This window comes from Scardinius erythrophthalmus (assembly GCF_964197995.2).
Source record: "Scardinius erythrophthalmus genome assembly, chromosome: 7".
In the NCBI taxonomy this organism is placed as follows: Eukaryota; Metazoa; Chordata; class Actinopteri; order Cypriniformes; family Leuciscidae; genus Scardinius; species Scardinius erythrophthalmus.
Window position 1 is genome coordinate 40,940,082 of NC_138227.1, and position 14,605 is coordinate 40,954,686.

The window sequence follows — 14,605 nt, forward strand, 5'->3', positions numbered from 1 at the left end:
TTAGCATGGCCCCTGCGAAAGGATGACACGCAAATCCGTGAAGCGCTCCATATTTTTGCAGCTGTGATCAAGCCTGCTTCACTGGACTTGATTCATCCCCTCATGCCACTCTTTATTTTCATTCTTGTTCTCCTGTGTCAAGAACTGGTCCATCTCCAATGTCTATAGGGCACTCTCAGTTTTCCTGAGGTTGAGTCACAGAACATCACTGGAACAGAACAATACATCCACACAGAGCAAACCTGAGCTAAAATAAACTTCTACTTATGATTAGTTTTCACATTTCTATCATGTAGTAACCAGCGGTGCTGTAAATACCTAAAGAGTTACATATGCCAAGTAGGCATACGTGTAAATGGCTACATGTGGTGTGGTTGAACTTCAAGACCCTAGGCACAGTTGCCAGTTGTCTAGCAATCATGAGAACAGCAAAAAGAAAATACACAACAGCAACCCATCAAAGTCTAGAACTCTTGATTAGTTTGATTGCATGATAGCCCAATTAATGAATCACAAACTGTCTGAATATTTATCCTACGGAAGGCAGGCTACACTAATAAACAAGGTTTGCAAAGTGGTGAAATGGCTCTCTGGGCCCTACCACCTTGGTGAGGACTTGCTGGGACCCCAGGGGTACATATGCCTCAAACGAGTCACGCTTTGTCGCCACGTTAAGGCAGTGCCTATGCTGAAAGTAGACCGATTCAGAGAAAAAAAAGAAAAAGAAAAAAAAATCAAAGGATAATTCGAGCAAGAATATGTGAAATCCTAAACGTTTTGTTTTTGTTTTTTTTCGACGCCTGGCCGAGGGTCTATGCCTCAATGTCTCCATAGGATTAACTCCTCCTGCTGCAGATCGTGTCCAGTTACATCGAGTGCATAGCAACCTTGGCACAGACAGCAAAGCACTTTCCGTTTTTCTGCCAACTCATTTTTTTCTCGAAAATCTGGAGGACACAGCCCGTTCAGAGCTTGTATTTGGGTGCCATCGATAAGTCTGCCCACCCCATTCTTTCAGTAGATGCTCTCATACATCATGGTGGAATTGGCCATATGTGAACCCTAAAGCTCTAAGAGACCCTATCCCTAAACGTATTGAGCTGTTGCGTCAATCATTGTGTCCAGCAAGGTTTGCAGTGGCGAGATGGCTCGCTGGGCCCTACCACCTTGGTGATAGCTCGCTGGAACCCGAGGTGTACATATTCCTTGTGCGGGCCAGCAGCCTTGTGCTTGCTAAGGCAGCACATATACTAAAATTGGATCGATACAGAGAAGATTAGCATGGTCCCTGCGAAAGGATGACACGCAAATCCGTGAAGCGCTCCATATTTTTGCAGCTGTGATCAAGCCTGCTTCACTGGACTTGATTCATCCCCTCATGCCACTCTTTATTTTCATTCTTGTTCTCCTGTGTCAAGAACTGGTCCATCTCCAATGTCTATAGGGCACTCTCAGTTTTCCTGAGGTTGAGTCACAGAACATCACTGGAACAGAACAATACATCCACACAGAGCAAACCTGAGCTAAAATAAACTTCTACTTATGATTAGTTTTCACATTTCTATCATGTAGTAACCAGCGGTGCTGTAAATACCTAAAGAGTTACATATGCCAAGTAGGCATACGTGTAAATGGCTACATGTGGTGTGGTTGAACTTCAAGACCCTAGGCACAGTTGCCAGTTGTCTAGCAATCATGAGAACAGCAAAAAGAAAATACACAACAGCAACCCATCAAAGTCTAGAACTCTTGATTAGTTTGATTGCATGATAGCCCAATTAATGAATCACAAACTGTCTGAATATTTATCCTACGGAAGGCAGGCTACACTAATAAACAAGGTTTGCAAAGTGGTGAAATGGCTCTCTGGGCCCTACCACCTTGGTGAGGACTTGCTGGGACCCCAGGGGTACATATGCCTCAAACGAGTCACGCTTTGTCGCCACGTTAAGGCAGTGCCTATGCTGAAAGTAGATCGATTCAGAGAAAAAAAAGAAAAAGAAAAAAAAATCAAAGGATAATTCGAGCAAGAATATGTGAAATGCTAAACGTTTTGTTTTTATTTTTTTTTCGACGCCTGGCCGAGGGTCTATGCCTCAATGTCTCCACAGGATTAACTCCTCCTGCTGCAGATCGTGTCCAGTTACATCGAGTGCATAGCAACCTTGGCACAGACAGCAAAGCACTTTCCGTTTTTCTGCCAACTCATTTTTTTCTCGAAAACCTGGAGGACACAGCCCGTTCAGAGCTTGTATTTGGGTGCCATCGATAAGTCTGCCCACCCCATTCTTTCAGTAGATGCTCTCATACATTATGGTGGAATTGGCCATATGTGAACCCTAAAGCTCTAAGAGACCCTATCCCTAAACGTATTGAGCTGTTGCGTCAATCATTGTGTCCAGCAAGGTTTGCAGTGGCGAGATGGCTCGCTGGGCCCTACCACCTTGGTGATAGCTCGCTGGAACCCGAGGTGTACATATTCCTTGTGCGGGCCAGCAGCCTTGTGCTTGCTAAGGCAGCACATATACTAAAATTGGATCGATACAGAGAAGATTAGCATGGCCCCTGCGAAAGGATGACACGCAAATCCGTGAAGCGCTCCATATTTTTGCAGCTGTGATCAAGCCTGCTTCACTGGACTTGATTCATCCCCTCATGCCACTCTTTATTTTCATTCTTGTTCTCCTGTGTCAAGAACTGGTCCATCTCCAATGTCTATAGGGCACTCTCAGTTTTCCTGAGGTTGAGTCACAGAACATCACTGGAACAGAACAATACATCCACACAGAGCAAACCTGAGCTAAAATAAACTTCTACTTATGATTAGTTTTCACATTTCTATCATGTAGTAACCAGCGGTGCTGTAAATACCTAAAGAGTTACATATGCCAAGTAGGCATACGTGTAAATGGCTACATGTGGTGTGGTTGAACTTCAAGACCCTAGGCACAGTTGCCAGTTGTCTAGCAATCATGAGAACAGCAAAAAGAAAATACACAACAGCAACCCATCAAAGTCTAGAACTCTTGATTAGTTTGATTGCATGATAGCCCAATTAATGAATCACAAACTGTCTGAATATTTATCCTACGGAAGGCAGGCTACACTAATAAACAAGGTTTGCAAAGTGGTGAAATGGCTCTCTGGGCCCTACCACCTTGGTGAGGACTTGCTGGGACCCCAGGGGTACATATGCCTCAAACGAGTCACGCTTTGTCGCCACGTTAAGGCAGTGCCTATGCTGAAAGTAGACCGATTCAGAGAAAAAAAAGAAAAAGAAAAAGAAAAAGAAATCAAAGGATAATTCGAGCAAGAATATGTGAAATCCTAAACGTTTTGTTTTTGTTTTTTTTCGACGCCTGGCCGAGGGTCTATGCCTCAATGTCTCCACAGGATTAACTCCTCCTGCTGCAGATCGTGTCCAGTTACATCGAGTGCATAGCAACCTTGGCACAGACAGCAAAGCACTTTCCGTTTTTCTGCCAACTCATTTTTTTCTCGAAAACCTGGAGGACACAGCCCGTTCAGAGCTTGTATTTGGGTGCCATCGATAAGTCTGCCCACCCCATTCTTTCAGTAGATGCTCTCATACATCATGGTGGAATTGGCCATATGTGAACCCTAAAGCTCTAAGAGACCCTATCCCTAAACGTATTGAGCTGTTGCGTCAATCATTGTGTCCAGCAAGGTTTGCAGTGGCGAGATGGCTCGCTGGGCCCTACCACCTTGGTGATAGCTCGCTGGAACCCAAGGTGTACATATTCCTTGTGCGGGCCAGCAGCCTTGTGCTTGCTAAGGCAGCACATATACTAAAATTGGATCGATACAGAGAAGATTAGCATGGCCCCTGCGAAAGGATGACACGCAAATCCGTGAAGCGCTCCATATTTTTGCAGCTGTGATCAAGCCTGCTTCACTGGACTTGATTCATCCCCTCATGCCACTCTTTATTTTCATTCTTGTTCTCCTGTGTCAAGAACTGGTCCATCTCCAATGTCTATAGGGCACTCTCAGTTTTCCTGAGGTTGAGTCACAGAACATCACTGGAACAGAACAATACATCCACACAGAGCAAACCTGAGCTAAAATAAACTTCTACTTACGATTAGTTTTCACATTTCTATCATGTAGTAACCAGCGGTGCTGTAAATACCTAAAGAGTTACATATGCCAAGTAGGCATACGTGTAAATGGCTACATGTGGTGTGGTTGAACTTCAAGACCCTAGGCACAGTTGCCAGTTGTCTAGCAATCATGAGAACAGCAAAAAGAAAATACACAACAGCAACCCATCAAAGTCTAGAACTCTTGATTAGTTTGATTGCATGATAGCCCAATTAATGAATCACAAACTGTCTGAATATTTATCCTACGGAAGGCAGGCTACACTAATAAACAAGGTTTGCAAAGTGGTGAAATGGCTCTCTGGGCCCTACCACCTTGGTGAGGACTTGCTGGGACCCCAGGGGTACATATGCCTCAAACGAGTCACGCTTTGTCGCCACGTTAAGGCAGTGCCTATGCTGAAAGTAGACCGATTCAGAGAAAAAAAAGAAAAAGAAAAAAAAATCAAAGGATAATTCGAGCAAGAATATGTGAAATGCTAAACGTTTTGTTTTTGTTTTTTTTTCGACGCCTGGCCGAGGGTCTATGCCTCAATGTCTCCACAGGATTAACTCCTCCTGCTGCAGATCGTGTCCAGTTACATCGAGTGCATAGCAACCTTGGCACAGACAGCAAAGCAATTTCCGTTTTTCTGCCAACTCATTTTTTTCTCGAAAACCTGGAGGACACAGCCCGTTCAGAGCTTGTATTTGGGTGCCATCGATAAGTCTGCCCACCCCATTCTTTCAGTAGATGCTCTCATACATTATGGTGGAATTGGCCATATGTGAACCCTAAAGCTCTAAGAGACCCTATCCCTAAACGTATTGAGCTGTTGCGTCAATCATTGTGTCCAGCAAGGTTTGCAGTGGCGAGATGGCTCGCTGGGCCCTACCACCTTGGTGATAGCTCGCTGGAACCCGAGGTGTACATATTCCTTGTGCGGGCCAGCAGCCTTGTGCTTGCTAAGGCAGCACATATACTAAAATTGGATCGATACAGAGAAGATTAGCATGGCCCCTGCGAAAGGATGACACGCAAATCCGTGAAGCGCTCCATATTTTTGCAGCTGTGATCAAGCCTGCTTCACTGGACTTGATTCATCCCCTCATGCCACTCTTTATTTTCATTCTTGTTCTCCTGTGTCAAGAACTGGTCCATCTCCAATGTCTATAGGGCACTCTCAGTTTTCCTGAGGTTGAGTCACAGAACATCACTGGAACAGAACAATACATCCACACAGAGCAAACCTGAGCTAAAATAAACTTCTACTTATGATTAGTTTTCACATTTCTATCATGTAGTAACCAGCGGTGCTGTAAATACCTAAAGAGTTACATATGCCAAGTAGGCATACGTGTAAATGGCTACATGTGGTGTGGTTGAACTTCAAGACCCTAGGCACAGTTGCCAGTTGTCTAGCAATCATGAGAACAGCAAAAAGAAAATACACAACAGCAACCCATCAAAGTCTAGAACTCTTGATTAGTTTGATTGCATGATAGCCCAATTAATGAATCACAAACTGTCTGAATATTTATCCTACGGAAGGCAGGCTACACTAATAAACAAGGTTTGCAAAGTGGTGAAATGGCTCTCTGGGCCCTACCACCTTGGTGAGGACTTGCTGGGACCCCAGGGGTACATATGCCTCAAACGAGTCACGCTTTGTCGCCACGTTAAGGCAGTGCCTATGCTGAAAGTAGACCGATTCAGAGAAAAAAAAGAAAAAGAAAAAGAAATCAAAGGATAATTCGAGCAAGAATATGTGAAATCCTAAACGTTTTGTTTTTGTTTTTTTTCGACGCCTGGCCGAGGGTCTATGCCTCAATGTCTCCACAGGATTAACTCCTCCTGCTGCAGATCGTGTCCAGTTACATCGAGTGTATAGCAACCTTGGCACAGACAGCAAAGCACTTTCCGTTTTTCTGCCAACTCATTTTTTTCTCGAAAACCTGGAGGACACAGCCCGTTCAGAGCTTGTATTTGGGTGCCATCGATAAGTCTGCCCACCCCATTCTTTCAGTAGATGCTCTCATACATCATGGTGGAATTGGCCATATGTGAACCCTAAAGCTCTAAGAGACCCTATCCCTAAACGTATTGAGCTGTTGCGTCAATCATTGTGTCCAGCAAGGTTTGCAGTGGCGAGATGGCTCGCTGGGCCCTACCACCTTGGTGATAGCTCGCTGGAACCCGAGGTGTACATATTCCTTGTGCGGGCCAGCAGCCTTGTGCTTGCTAAGGCAGCACATATACTAAAATTGGATCGATACAGAGAAGATTAGCATGGCCCCTGCGAAAGGATGACACGCAAATCCGTGAAGCGCTCCATATTTTTGCAGCTGTGATCAAGCCTGCTTCACTGGACTTGATTCATCCCCTCATGCCACTCTTTATTTTCATTCTTGTTCTCCTGTGTCAAGAACTGGTCCATCTCCAATGTCTATAGGGCACTCTCAGTTTTCCTGAGGTTGAGTCACAGAACATCACTGGAACAGAACAATACATCCACACAGAGCAAACCTGAGCTAAAATAAACTTCTACTTATGATTAGTTTTCACATTTCTATCATGTAGTAACCAGCGGTGCTGTAAATACCTAAAGAGTTACATATGCCAAGTAGGCATACGTGTAAATGGCTACATGTGGTGTGGTTGAACTTCAAGACCCTAGGCACAGTTGCCAGTTGTCTAGCAATCATGAGAACAGCAAAAAGAAAATACACAACAGCAACCCATCAAAGTCTAGAACTCTTGATTAGTTTGATTGCATGATAGCCCAATTAATGAATCACAAACTGTCTGAATATTTATCCTACGGAAGGCAGGCTACACTAATAAACAAGGTTTGCAAAGTGGTGAAATGGCTCTCTGGGCCCTACCACCTTGGTGAGGACTTGCTGGGACCCCAGGGGTACATATGCCTCAAACGAGTCACGCTTTGTCGCCACGTTAAGGCAGTGCCTATGCTGAAAGTAGACCGATTCAGAGAAAAAAAAGAAAAAGAAAAAGAAATCAAAGGATAATTCGAGCAAGAATATGTGAAATCCTAAACGTTTTGTTTTTGTTTTTTTTCGACGCCTGGCCGAGGGTCTATGCCTCAATGTCTCCACAGGATTAACTCCTCCTGCTGCAGATCGTGTCCAGTTACATCGAGTGCATAGCAACCTTGGCACAGACAGCAAAGCACTTTCCGTTTTTCTGCCAACTCATTTTTTTCTCGAAAACCTGGAGGACACAGCCCGTTCAGAGCTTGTATTTGGGTGCCATCGATAAGTCTGCCCACCCCATTCTTTCAGTAGATGCTCTCATACATTGGGGTGGAATTGGCCATATGTGAACCCTAAAGCTCTAAGAGACCCTATCCCTAAACGTATTGAACTGTTGCGTCAATCATTGTGTCCAGCAAGGTTTGCAGTGGCGAGATGGCTCGCTGGGCCCTACCACCTTGGTGATAGCTCGCTGGAACCCGAGGTGTACATATTCCTTGTGCGGGCCAGCAGCCTTGTGCTTGCTAAGGCAGCACATATACTAAAATTGGATCGATACAGAGAAGATTAGCATGGCCCCTGCGAAAGGATGACACGCAAATCCGTGAAGCGCTCCATATTTTTGCAGCTGTGATCAAGCCTGCTTCACTGGACTTGATTCATCCCCTCATGCCACTCTTTATTTTCATTCTTGTTCTCCTGTGTCAAGAACTGGTCCATCTCCAATGTCTATAGGGCACTCTCAGTTTTCCTGAGGTTGAGTCACAGAACATCACTGGAACAGAACAATACATCCACACAGAGCAAACCTGAGCTAAAATAAACTTCTACTTATGATTAGTTTTCACATTTCTATCATGTAGTAACCAGCGGTGCTGTAAATACCTAAAGAGTTACATATGCCAAGTAGGCATACATGTAAATGGCTACATGTGGTGTGGTTGAACTTCAAGACCCTAGGCACAGTTGCCAGTTGTCTAGCAATCATGAGAACAGCAAAAAGAAAATACACAACAGCAACCCATCAAAGTCTAGAACTCTTGATTAGTTTGATTGCATGATAGCCCAATTAATGAATCACAAACTGTCTGAATATTTATCCTACGGAAGGCAGGCTACACTAATAAACAAGGTTTGCAAAGTGGTGAAATGGCTCTCTGGGCCCTACCACCTTGGTGAGGACTTGCTGGGACCCCAGGGGTACATATGCCTCAAACGAGTCACGCTTTGTCGCCACGTTAAGGCAGTGCCTATGCTGAAAGTAGACCGATTCAGAGAAAAAAAAGAAAAAGAAAAAGAAATCAAAGGATAATTCGAGCAAGAATATGTGAAATCCTAAACGTTTTGTTTTTGTTTTTTTTCGACGCCTGGCCGAGGGTCTATGCCTCAATGTCTCCACAGGATTAACTCCTCCTGCTGCAGATCGTGTCCAGTTACATCGAGTGCATAGCAACCTTGGCACAGACAGCAAAGCACTTTCCGTTTTTCTGCCAACTCATTTTTTTCTCGAAAACCTGGAGGACACAGCCCGTTCAGAGCTTGTATTTGGGTGCCATCGATAAGTCTGCCCACCCCATTCTTTCAGTAGATGCTCTCATACATTGGGGTGGAATTGGCCATATGTGAACCCTAAAGCTCTAAGAGACCCTATCCCTAAACGTATTGAACTGTTGCGTCAATCATTGTGTCCAGCAAGGTTTGCAGTGGCGAGATGGCTCGCTGGGCCCTACCACCTTGGTGATAGCTCGCTGGAACCCGAGGTGTACATATTCCTTGTGCGGGCCAGCAGCCTTGTGCTTGCTAAGGCAGCACATATACTAAAATTGGATCGATACAGAGAAGATTAGCATGGCCCCTGCGAAAGGATGACACGCAAATCCGTGAAGCGCTCCATATTTTTGCAGCTGTGATCAAGCCTGCTTCACTGGACTTGATTCATCCCCTCATGCCACTCTTTATTTTCATTCTTGTTCTCCTGTGTCAAGAACTGGTCCATCTCCAATGTCTATAGGGCACTCTCAGTTTTCCTGAGGTTGAGTCACAGAACATCACTGGAACAGAACAATACATCCACACAGAGCAAACCTGAGCTAAAATAAACTTCTACTTATGATTAGTTTTCACATTTCTATCATGTAGTAACCAGCGGTGCTGTAAATACCTAAAGAGTTACATATGCCAAGTAGGCATACGTGTAAATGGCTACATGTGGTGTGGTTGAACTTCAAGACCCTAGGCACAGTTGCCAGTTGTCTAGCAATCATGAGAACAGCAAAAAGAAAATACACAACAGCAACCCATCAAAGTCTAGAACTCTTGATTAGTTTGATTGCATGATAGCCCAATTAATGAATCACAAACTGTCTGAATATTTATCCTACGGAAGGCAGGCTACACTAATAAACAAGGTTTGCAAAGTGGTGAAATGGCTCTCTGGGCCCTACCACCTTGGTGAGGACTTGCTGGGACCCCAGGGGTACATATGCCTCAAACGAGTCACGCTTTGTCGCCACGTTAAGGCAGTGCCTATGCTGAAAGTAGACTGATTCAGAGAAAAAAAAGAAAAAGAAAAAGAAATCAAAGGATAATTCGAGCAAGAATATGTGAAATCCTAAACGTTTTGTTTTTGTTTTTTTTCGACGCCTGGCCGAGGGTCTATGCCTCAATGTCTCCACAGGATTAACTCCTCCTGCTGCAGATCGTGTCCAGTTACATCGAGTGCATAGCAACCTTGGCACAGACAGCAAAGCACTTTCCGTTTTTCTGCCAACTCATTTTTTTCTCGAAAACCTGGAGGACACAGCCCGTTCAGAGCTTGTATTTGGGTGCCATCGATAAGTCTGCCCACCCCATTCTTTCAGTAGATGCTCTCATACATCATGGTGGAATTGGCCATATGTGAACCCTAAAGCTCTAAGAGACCCTATCCCTAAACGTATTGAGCTGTTGCGTCAATCATTGTGTCCAGCAAGGTTTGCAGTGGCGAGATGGCTCGCTGGGCCCTACCACCTTGGTGATAGCTCGCTGGAACCCGAGGTGTACATATTCCTTGTGCGGGCCAGCAGCCTTGTGCTTGCTAAGGCAGCACATATACTAAAATTGGATCGATACAGAGAAGATTAGCATGGCCCCTGCGAAAGGATGACACGCAAATCCGTGAAGCGCTCCATATTTTTGCAGCTGTGATCAAGCCTGCTTCACTGGACTTGATTCATCCCCTCATGCCACTCTTTATTTTCATTCTTGTTCTCCTGTGTCAAGAACTGGTCCATCTCCAATGTCTATAGGGCACTCTCAGTTTTCCTGAGGTTGAGTCACAGAACATCACTGGAACAGAACAATACATCCACACAGAGCAAACCTGAGCTAAAATAAACTTCTACTTATGATTAGTTTTCACATTTCTATCATGTAGTAACCAGCGGTGCTGTAAATACCTAAAGAGTTACATATGCCAAGTAGGCATACGTGTAAATGGCTACATGTGGTGTGGTTGAACTTCAAGACCCTAGGCACAGTTGCCAGTTGTCTAGCAATCATGAGAACAGCAAAAAGAAAATACACAACAGCAACCCATCAAAGTCTAGAACTCTTGATTAGTTTGATTGCATGATAGCCCAATTAATGAATCACAAACTGTCTGAATATTTATCCTACGGAAGGCAGGCTACACTAATAAACAAGGTTTGCAAAGTGGTGAAATGGCTCTCTGGGCCCTACCACCTTGGTGAGGACTTGCTGGGACCCCAGGGGTACATATGCCTCAAACGAGTCACGCTTTGTCGCCACGTTAAGGCAGTGCCTATGCTGAAAGTAGACCGATTCAGAGAAAAAAAAGAAAAAGAAAAAAAAATCAAAGGATAATTCGAGCAAGAATATGTGAAATCCTAAACGTTTTGTTTTTGTTTTTTTTCGACGCCTGGCCGAGGGTCTATGCCTCAATGTCTCCACAGGATTAACTCCTCCTGCTGCAGATCGTGTCCAGTTACATCGAGTGCATAGCAACCTTGGCACAGACAGCAAAGCACTTTCCGTTTTTCTGCCAACTCATTTTTTTCTCGAAAATCTGGAGGACACAGCCCGTTCAGAGCTTGTATTTGGGTGCCATCGATAAGTCTGCCCACCCCATTCTTTCAGTAGATGCTCTCATACATCATGGTGGAATTGGCCATATGTGAACCCTAAAGCTCTAAGAGACCCTATCCCTAAACGTATTGAGCTGTTGCGTCAATCATTGTGTCCAGCAAGGTTTGCAGTGGCGAGATGGCTCGCTGGGCCCTACCACCTTGGTGATAGCTCGCTGGAACCCGAGGTGTACATATTCCTTGTGCGGGCCAGCAGCCTTGTGCTTGCTAAGGCAGCACATATACTAAAATTGGATCGATACAGAGAAGATTAGCATGGTCCCTGCGAAAGGATGACACGCAAATCCGTGAAGCGCTCCATATTTTTGCAGCTGTGATCAAGCCTGCTTCACTGGACTTGATTCATCCCCTCATGCCACTCTTTATTTTCATTCTTGTTCTCCTGTGTCAAGAACTGGTCCATCTCCAATGTCTATAGGGCACTCTCAGTTTTCCTGAGGTTGAGTCACAGAACATCACTGGAACAGAACAATACATCCACACAGAGCAAACCTGAGCTAAAATAAACTTCTACTTATGATTAGTTTTCACATTTCTATCATGTAGTAACCAGCGGTGCTGTAAATACCTAAAGAGTTACATATGCCAAGTAGGCATACGTGTAAATGGCTACATGTGGTGTGGTTGAACTTCAAGACCCTAGGCACAGTTGCCAGTTGTCTAGCAATCATGAGAACAGCAAAAAGAAAATACACAACAGCAACCCATCAAAGTCTAGAACTCTTGATTAGTTTGATTGCATGATAGCCCAATTAATGAATCACAAACTGTCTGAATATTTATCCTACGGAAGGCAGGCTACACTAATAAACAAGGTTTGCAAAGTGGTGAAATGGCTCTCTGGGCCCTACCACCTTGGTGAGGACTTGCTGGGACCCCAGGGGTACATATGCCTCAAACGAGTCACGCTTTGTCGCCACGTTAAGGCAGTGCCTATGCTGAAAGTAGATCGATTCAGAGAAAAAAAAGAAAAAGAAAAAAAAATCAAAGGATAATTCGAGCAAGAATATGTGAAATGCTAAACGTTTTGTTTTTATTTTTTTTTCGACGCCTGGCCGAGGGTCTATGCCTCAATGTCTCCACAGGATTAACTCCTCCTGCTGCAGATCGTGTCCAGTTACATCGAGTGCATAGCAACCTTGGCACAGACAGCAAAGCACTTTCCGTTTTTCTGCCAACTCATTTTTTTCTCGAAAACCTGGAGGACACAGCCCGTTCAGAGCTTGTATTTGGGTGCCATCGATAAGTCTGCCCACCCCATTCTTTCAGTAGATGCTCTCATACATTATGGTGGAATTGGCCATATGTGAACCCTAAAGCTCTAAGAGACCCTATCCCTAAACGTATTGAGCTGTTGCGTCAATCATTGTGTCCAGCAAGGTTTGCAGTGGCGAGATGGCTCGCTGGGCCCTACCACCTTGGTGATAGCTCGCTGGAACCCGAGGTGTACATATTCCTTGTGCGGGCCAGCAGCCTTGTGCTTGCTAAGGCAGCACATATACTAAAATTGGATCGATACAGAGAAGATTAGCATGGCCCCTGCGAAAGGATGACACGCAAATCCGTGAAGCGCTCCATATTTTTGCAGCTGTGATCAAGCCTGCTTCACTGGACTTGATTCATCCCCTCATGCCACTCTTTATTTTCATTCTTGTTCTCCTGTGTCAAGAACTGGTCCATCTCCAATGTCTATAGGGCACTCTCAGTTTTCCTGAGGTTGAGTCACAGAACATCACTGGAACAGAACAATACATCCACACAGAGCAAACCTGAGCTAAAATAAACTTCTACTTATGATTAGTTTTCACATTTCTATCATGTAGTAACCAGCGGTGCTGTAAATACCTAAAGAGTTACATATGCCAAGTAGGCATACGTGTAAATGGCTACATGTGGTGTGGTTGAACTTCAAGACCCTAGGCACAGTTGCCAGTTGTCTAGCAATCATGAGAACAGCAAAAAGAAAATACACAACAGCAACCCATCAAAGTCTAGAACTCTTGATTAGTTTGATTGCATGATAGCCCAATTAATGAATCACAAACTGTCTGAATATTTATCCTACGGAAGGCAGGCTACACTAATAAACAAGGTTTGCAAAGTGGTGAAATGGCTCTCTGGGCCCTACCACCTTGGTGAGGACTTGCTGGGACCCCAGGGGTACATATGCCTCAAACGAGTCACGCTTTGTCGCCACGTTAAGGCAGTGCCTATGCTGAAAGTAGACCGATTCAGAGAAAAAAAAGAAAAAGAAAAAAAAATCAAAGGATAATTCGAGCAAGAATATGTGAAATGCTAAACGTTTTGTTTTTGTTTTTTTTTCGACGCCTGGCCGAGGGTCTATGCCTCAATGTCTCCACAGGATTAACTCCTCCTGCTGCAGATCGTGTCCAGTTACATCGAGTGCATAGCAACCTTGGCACAGACAGCAAAGCAATTTCCGTTTTTCTGCCAACTCATTTTTTTCTCGAAAACCTGGAGGACACAGCCCGTTCAGAGCTTGTATTTGGGTGCCATCGATAAGTCTGCCCACCCCATTCTTTCAGTAGATGCTCTCATACATTATGGTGGAATTGGCCATATGTGAACCCTAAAGCTCTAAGAGACCCTATCCCTAAACGTATTGAGCTGTTGCGTCAATCATTGTGTCCAGCAAGGTTTGCAGTGGCGAGATGGCTCGCTGGGCCCTACCACCTTGGTGATAGCTCGCTGGAACCCGAGGTGTACATATTCCTTGTGCGGGCCAGCAGCCTTGTGCTTGCTAAGGCAGCACATATACTAAAATTGGATCGATACAGAGAAGATTAGCATGGCCCCTGCGAAAGGATGACACGCAAATCCGTGAAGCGCTCCATATTTTTGCAGCTGTGATCAAGCCTGCTTCACTGGACTTGATTCATCCCCTCATGCCACTCTTTATTTTCATTCTTGTTCTCCTGTGTCAAGAACTGGTCCATCTCCAATGTCTATAGGGCACTCTCAGTTTTCCTGAGGTTGAGTCACAGAACATCACTGGAACAGAACAATACATCCACACAGAGCAAACCTGAGCTAAAATAAACTTCTACTTATGATTAGTTTTCACATTTCTATCATGTAGTAACCAGCGGTGCTGTAAATACCTAAAGAGTTACATATGCCAAGTAGGCATACGTGTAAATGGCTACATGTGGTGTGGTTGAACTTCAAGACCCTAGGCACAGTTGCCAGTTGTCTAGCAATCATGAGAACAGCAAAAAGAAAATACACAACAGCAACCCATCAAAGTCTAGAACTCTTGATTAGTTTGATTGCATGATAGCCCAATTAATGAATCACAAACTGTCTGAATATTTATCCTACGGAAGGCAGGCTACACTAATA